The sequence below is a fragment of the Peromyscus californicus genome, unplaced genomic scaffold, assembly GCF_007827085.1.
Source record: "Peromyscus californicus insignis strain IS unplaced genomic scaffold, ASM782708v3 Scaffold_4__1_contigs__length_199733344, whole genome shotgun sequence".
Taxonomy (NCBI): Eukaryota; Metazoa; Chordata; class Mammalia; order Rodentia; family Cricetidae; genus Peromyscus; species Peromyscus californicus.
In genome coordinates this window covers 64,028,444-64,034,429 of record NW_026294562.1, presented here as the reverse complement: position 1 = coordinate 64,034,429, position 5,986 = coordinate 64,028,444, and the positions used below count along the sequence as shown (strand labels likewise).

At 46.3% G+C, this 5,986-nt stretch overlaps 1 pseudogene; it reads right to left on the bottom strand.

Moving 5' to 3' along the window:
• LOC128123823 (coenzyme Q-binding protein COQ10 homolog B, mitochondrial-like) lies at positions 1–665 on the bottom strand (annotated as a pseudogene).
• Between the last annotated feature and the right edge of the window lie 5,321 nt (positions 666–5,986).

The following is a 5,986-nucleotide window of genomic DNA, read 5'->3' as shown; positions in this document are numbered from 1 at the left end:
TCAGGGGTCCGTATTCCGTGTGTTCATTTTCAGCAAAGCTGGTTTAACAAATACTGAGTTCTGAATACGAACCATGAAAGCACTTCCCAAGAGTGGGCAAGCTGACGCTGACAGGAAGTGACACAGTTCTTTGTTCCCTTCACGTACCATGCCCTCCACCCTCCACAAAGCAACAGTTCCCCCAGGTGTATTTGTTTCTGGACCATACAGCTTGTGTGCTCTTTTTTTCAAAGACAGCTACCATCTGTTTTACAGCTTCTTTGAAAACCAGTATAGCAAGCTGAGTGGGCAGACGTGAGCAGAATTCAAAAGAAATAGAAAAATTCAAAGTTCAAGTTCTTAGATAGCCAGGGAGACCAGAAATAAAACACTAGATAGTCTCCAAGTAATTGAAAAGTCTCCCATTGGTCCAGGATTCTTTTACCAAATGCGGCTTTACCAAGGTTCCTACAGACACATATTACTCCAAAACAAGTGGAAACCTACTGTCTAATCATCTTAAGCAATATTCAGAAACAAGAATTCTAGTCATCTGTATACCATGGGAAGCTATGTCTGGTATTATGCGCAGACCCCTTTCCTGAGCCTCCACCAATGGACTTCAGCTTTGGATGGCATCCAGAGACCACCTTTGTTGGTGGCCTCTGACCAGTGCCAGCTGCCATGACCGTCTCTCTGAAGGCAGTTGCAGCCCTCCCCCTCATTATAGTCTCTGGATCACCAGTCCCGGCGATTCTCTTCTGGGCCACCAGGGGGCAGTCTGCACCCTCTGGCCTAGGTGAAAATGGTTGAATGTTAACTATTCAAACGCAGTGGGCTTTTTCCTTCAGGAGCCAGAGCAAGCAGTTGTAGTTGTCCTGGGACATCTAAGGGGTCTTCAAAAACAGTTGTGATGGTCTCAGGGTAGTTTGTATGGCGGTTTGACTGACAGTCCTTTGGCTCAAGAGAGCAAGGGCAGCAGGGTCCAACAGATACTAGAGATCCAGATCGCCCCCAACCCCCATGGTTTTTACTGACCAACAGGAAGATGGACATCAGAAGGAGTGCTTACAGTAAGAAATAAAGAACTTATCATGAGCATTAATCATGATTTTAAGTGTCTTGACAGTGTTTAACTTCTGCCTAGTGCCCAGGGAAGAAATGGATTCTCCCTCCCTTATCTGCCTCCCTCTGACACTATCACTAGCCTCCCCCATCCATTTCCTGCCCCTCTCTGGCCTGGACTGAGTGACTCCCTCCTCAGTCAGCTCTCGCTGCCACAGTGAGGCCTGCAGTCTGGTTCACAAACCAGGTTATTTCTGACTTTGGTGGTGACTGGGAGAAAAGATGCAGGTGCGGTAGGACTGGGTCCTTTGGAGGTCTCTCTCCCTGACTTGTAGATGACACCTCCCTGTGTCCTCACATGGTCATACCCCTGTGGCAGTGTCCTGAGCTCTTCTTATGAGGACACTGCTCACTCTGGATCAGGGCCCACTTACAGATCCCCATTTTACTTTGATGAACTCTTTAGTGGCATTGTTTCCAAATGGTGACCCTATGACGAACTGGGGTCGGGACTCCAATGTGTGAACAAAGATTCTACCCTTGATAGAGCCCCAGCCAGGGCTCTTTCAGTCAATAAAGATTTTTCTAACCGCTCAAGCCTCATTAGTAAGATGGTCTCCCCAGTACCTTCCTGGAACTCTCAAGACTGCCAAAAATAGTTCTTGTCTGTTGAACCACACCTGTGGGCTGACCACTTCTGTAGGGCCAGTGAGCAAACCCTGATTTTGGGCCAGCCCCATCCCCACTTTCTTGCACACTTCCTCCTCTTTGACCTCACTGAGCCCAGCTCCACCCTCCCTCATCCCTCTTTCTCCCTTGATGAGTCCTAGAGACCTAGAGGCCAGGATGAGCTCAATCCCCGCCCCAGGCTCAGCCCCTGCCCCAGGCTCTTACCCCATTACAGTAGTTATTGCAGATTTAGCTTGTTCTGAGCTCTCACCAGTGTGGCCTTACTTATCTGGTGAAGAATCGAAGCACCCCGATTTCAAGCAACCACCTCACCCCAGCTTGAAACAGGCCTGAGTTTAAAAATTCTCAGAGCTGCTGACGTAGGTCCCAGGACAAAGTCAAGATGTTTGAAGAGCCAACTGATAAACCATAGAATGCCCCAATGCTGGAGATGGTCAAAAGTACAAAGTCAGGACATTTAAAGGACTATCTGGTAGCAATTGATTAACCACAGAATGCCCCGATGCTGGAGGTAGTCTATAAAGTTTGACAAACAACCGGTTAAAACTACAAAGTAAGATAACACAGAAATTCTGAAAAGCCCCTGAAAGTTGAACCAATCAGAATTGTACCTGTACTAGAGCCCCTAAATGATGTAACCTTATGGGATTTTTTTGCCTTTAAAACCTGAGCTTGCAGAGGGGCGGGCACCTCCTCCAGCCTCTGCTGTGCTGGATGGCTTGACAAGGTCCCTACCGTGGCTTGAACTGCTTCAATAAACCTTGGCTTTGCATTTCAGTAAGTTCGTGTCTCTGGTGGTCTCTTCGGGGGTCTCGCGCCCAGGGCACAACACTGGGACAGTATGAGCTCATACCCTGCACATAGCCCCATTCTGCACTCCCCTGCCCATGTCCTGCCTCCCTTCTTCCCAGCCTTGAACTACGGGATGCTCCTCTGGGATCTTTTGCTTTAGCCTTTTATCTTTCCACTTCTGTTGTCATTTATCCTTGTTTAGCTTTAGCCTTCATAAGGGTGTGTCATACCGAGGTCCCTGCCCACTCGCTCTAAGGCTCCTTCTCACGGCTGCTGGCAGCCATTGCTCACTCAGTACAAGGCGTGAGATGCTCCATGACTCATGGAATTCGCTAATCCGTGTGTTCTCCTGTCCTTTGCAGTACTTTGATTAGTCAAGTGACCCTGCTGTGGACAGATTGGTATAGCAGAGACACATCTCGAACAGCCGATCTAGAACTCAGATCTATACAGTTCCTGTGCTGGAGTACCCAGTGGCTGCCCAACGTGCCTAGAGACGTCAGTTCCTAGCAGGGAGACCCGGCACATGGACATTACACCAGGATTCTCATTTTGTCAGTCAAATGTGTTGAAAATAACATCCAATTTTGGGTGTTTGTTTGTTTGTTTGAGACAGGGTTTCTCTGTGCAGCTTTGGAGCCTTTCCTGGAATTCACTCTGTAGCCCAGGCTGGCCTCGAACTCACCGAGATCTGCCTGCCTCTGCCTCCCGAGTGCTAGGATTAAAGGCGTGCGCCACCACCACCCAGCTTCCAATTTTGGATAAAGTTTTATTTTTCTAGTAGTTGAAAGAGGGTGCATATACATATACGTATATATATATATATATATATATATATATATATATATATATATAAAAATTGTGTATGTGTATATTATATATAACAATAAATATGTATAAATAAAACATAATAAATATATTATATATATATCATTGTATTTGCATTTTCCCTTTTTCTATTGTAAGTTTTGGTTCCTATTCTTTTACTCATTAATCTAAGTGTATTGTCATATTTTTCTTACTGAATTATAGAAGTTTTTCCTTATTTTATTATATATTCTGAATTTTGGGCTCAGTCAGTAAAGTACTTGCTTCACAAGCTTGAGGACCTGAGTTCAGATCCCCAGAATCCACATAAAAAGCTAAATGCAATGGTGGGCACTTGTGTTCCCAGTCACAGCAACATGGGAGGAGACTAGACAGCTAGCCTAGCCTGTGTGGCCATGTTTCAGGCCAATGAGAACCCCTGGTTCAAACAAAAAGAAGAAGGCACCTGAGGAATGACACTGCTTGTCCTCCAACCTCATGTGTGTACCTGAATGCACATATGCTGCATGAAGGGGAGAGAGAGAGAGAGAGAGAGAGAGAGAGAGAGAGAGAGAGAGAGAGAGAGAGAGAGAGAGAATTAGACATGCAAAATTAAGTCACTTGAGAAACTCAACAGTTGAAGCAAATTGCACCCTAGTGGAAAGATTTAGTGAGCTGGCAGATGGTCCATAAGAACAGAGATGGATAACTCTCAGGAAGGGCAGTTCTGAGCTGGGGGGTGGGGTGGGCACAGGGAGGGATTCCCACCAATGTGAGCCAATGTCGGGGTGAGGACAAGTAATGGGATGACCAAAAAGGCTGAGAAGAGGCTGAATGGAGGGCAGGGACTTCGCAGGCAGAGTGAAACCTGGTGTGGACTTAGAGACCCAGGAGTGGGGCTTCAGAGCAAGGATGGGGATGGAAGACACGGACTCCTTCACTGAAATGGCCGTGGGGCTGGCAGCAGCCCTCTCCACAGCAGCCAGCAAGTAATGTCTTTAAAGTTCTGATAAAAAACTGCTGTCAACAGGGAACTCTGCACCCGCTGAACAGTCATTCAAGAATTAGACGAACATAAAGAGGGTACATTCATAAGCTTAAGGAGAACAGCCCAGAAACACTTGCCAGGAGAACCACTCGACAGAGGCATTTTAGCTGGATAATGAGTGAGCACAAAAAAATGGCAAGATAAGTTCCTACATATAATTAACAGTTGAATACAAAAACTAATTTGGTGGATTTTTAAGTGAAATCAAAACTTAAGATAACAGTAGGAAGAGGCAACAGGCTCTGGGTGCTGTGTTAGGGTACCCAGTGGTTCTCCAAGGTGCCTATGGACACCAGTTTCCAGCAGGGGGACCCTGGGATTGTCAGCACATGGACATTACACCAAGCTTCTCATTTTACCGATCAAATGTGAATAATACAATGTCCAGTTTGGTGTGAAATTCTATTTTCCTAGTAGCTGGGAAGGTGGAATGTGTACACATGTGGGTGGGTATGGGTACATGTGTGGAGGTTGAGTGTCAACCTCAGATGTCGTTCCTCATGAGCTGTCAACCTTGTTTCTTGTTTTTTGAGACTGGGTCTCATTGGCCTGGAGGAAAGTGGGTTAGGCTGGTTGGCCAGTGAACCCTAAGAATTCACCTGTCTGCCTCCCAAGAGCAGGGATTCCAGACTTACCCTGCTGTACCTAACCTTTCAAGTGGATTCTGGGGATCTAATTCAAGGTCCGCATGCATGTGTGGTGGGCACTTCACTGGCCGAGCCATCAGAAAGGGCTCTCTCATGCATGCGTGGCCAGGCGGGAACGGCCTGCCTGCTTTGCCTCCTGAAGCTCCTCTCGGCCTCAGCCTTTACCAACATGTAACCAAACAGGAATTCTGCTGCCAGCATCCATCTGTGCTGTGTTGATGGGACATCAGAAGACAGTTGAAGCCGGGCAGTGGTGGTGCACGCCTTTAATCCCAGCACTCGGGAGGCAGAGGCAGGTGGATCTCTGTGAGTTCGAGGCCAGCCTCGTCTACAAAGCGAGTTCTAGGACAGCCAGGGCTGTTACACAGAAAAACCTTGTCTTGAAAAAAAAAAAAAAAAAGGCAGTTGATCAGAGGACACCCAGCCACACACATACCTGGGCCACTGGACTCCCATATCTCTTGAGTTTTCTAAGCTTTATCGTTTTCTTGCTTGGGGATTTTTTTTTTAAAATATAATTTACTCCCCATCTCACCTTCAGTTCTACGTAATCTGCTAATAAATGAACTGAAAAACTATTATTTAAATTTATTATTGCATATATATAGGAGGTACCACGGTTATGCGTGGAGGCCACAGGACAACTTTGTGGAATTGGTTCTCTCCTACCTTTACCTAGGTTCTAAGAATCAGCTCAGTGAATTTACCCACTGAGCCCGAATAAACCAATTTTGTTGCTTTTTTTTTTTTTTTTCAGCTCAAGACTTCCACTTTGGTTCCATCTTACACCTTCAGGAAAGCTCCTGCTTTTGCTGCTTCAAAAATGTTTAGCAAAATTACATTAACGTCCACCATAGCTGAGGGCTCAACTCACTGTCCAGACCAGTTCACTTCCGGTGGTTTCCCTTAGATTGATCACGTGTTGTGTCGCCCTGTGTGTGACATATTACTAAGAACT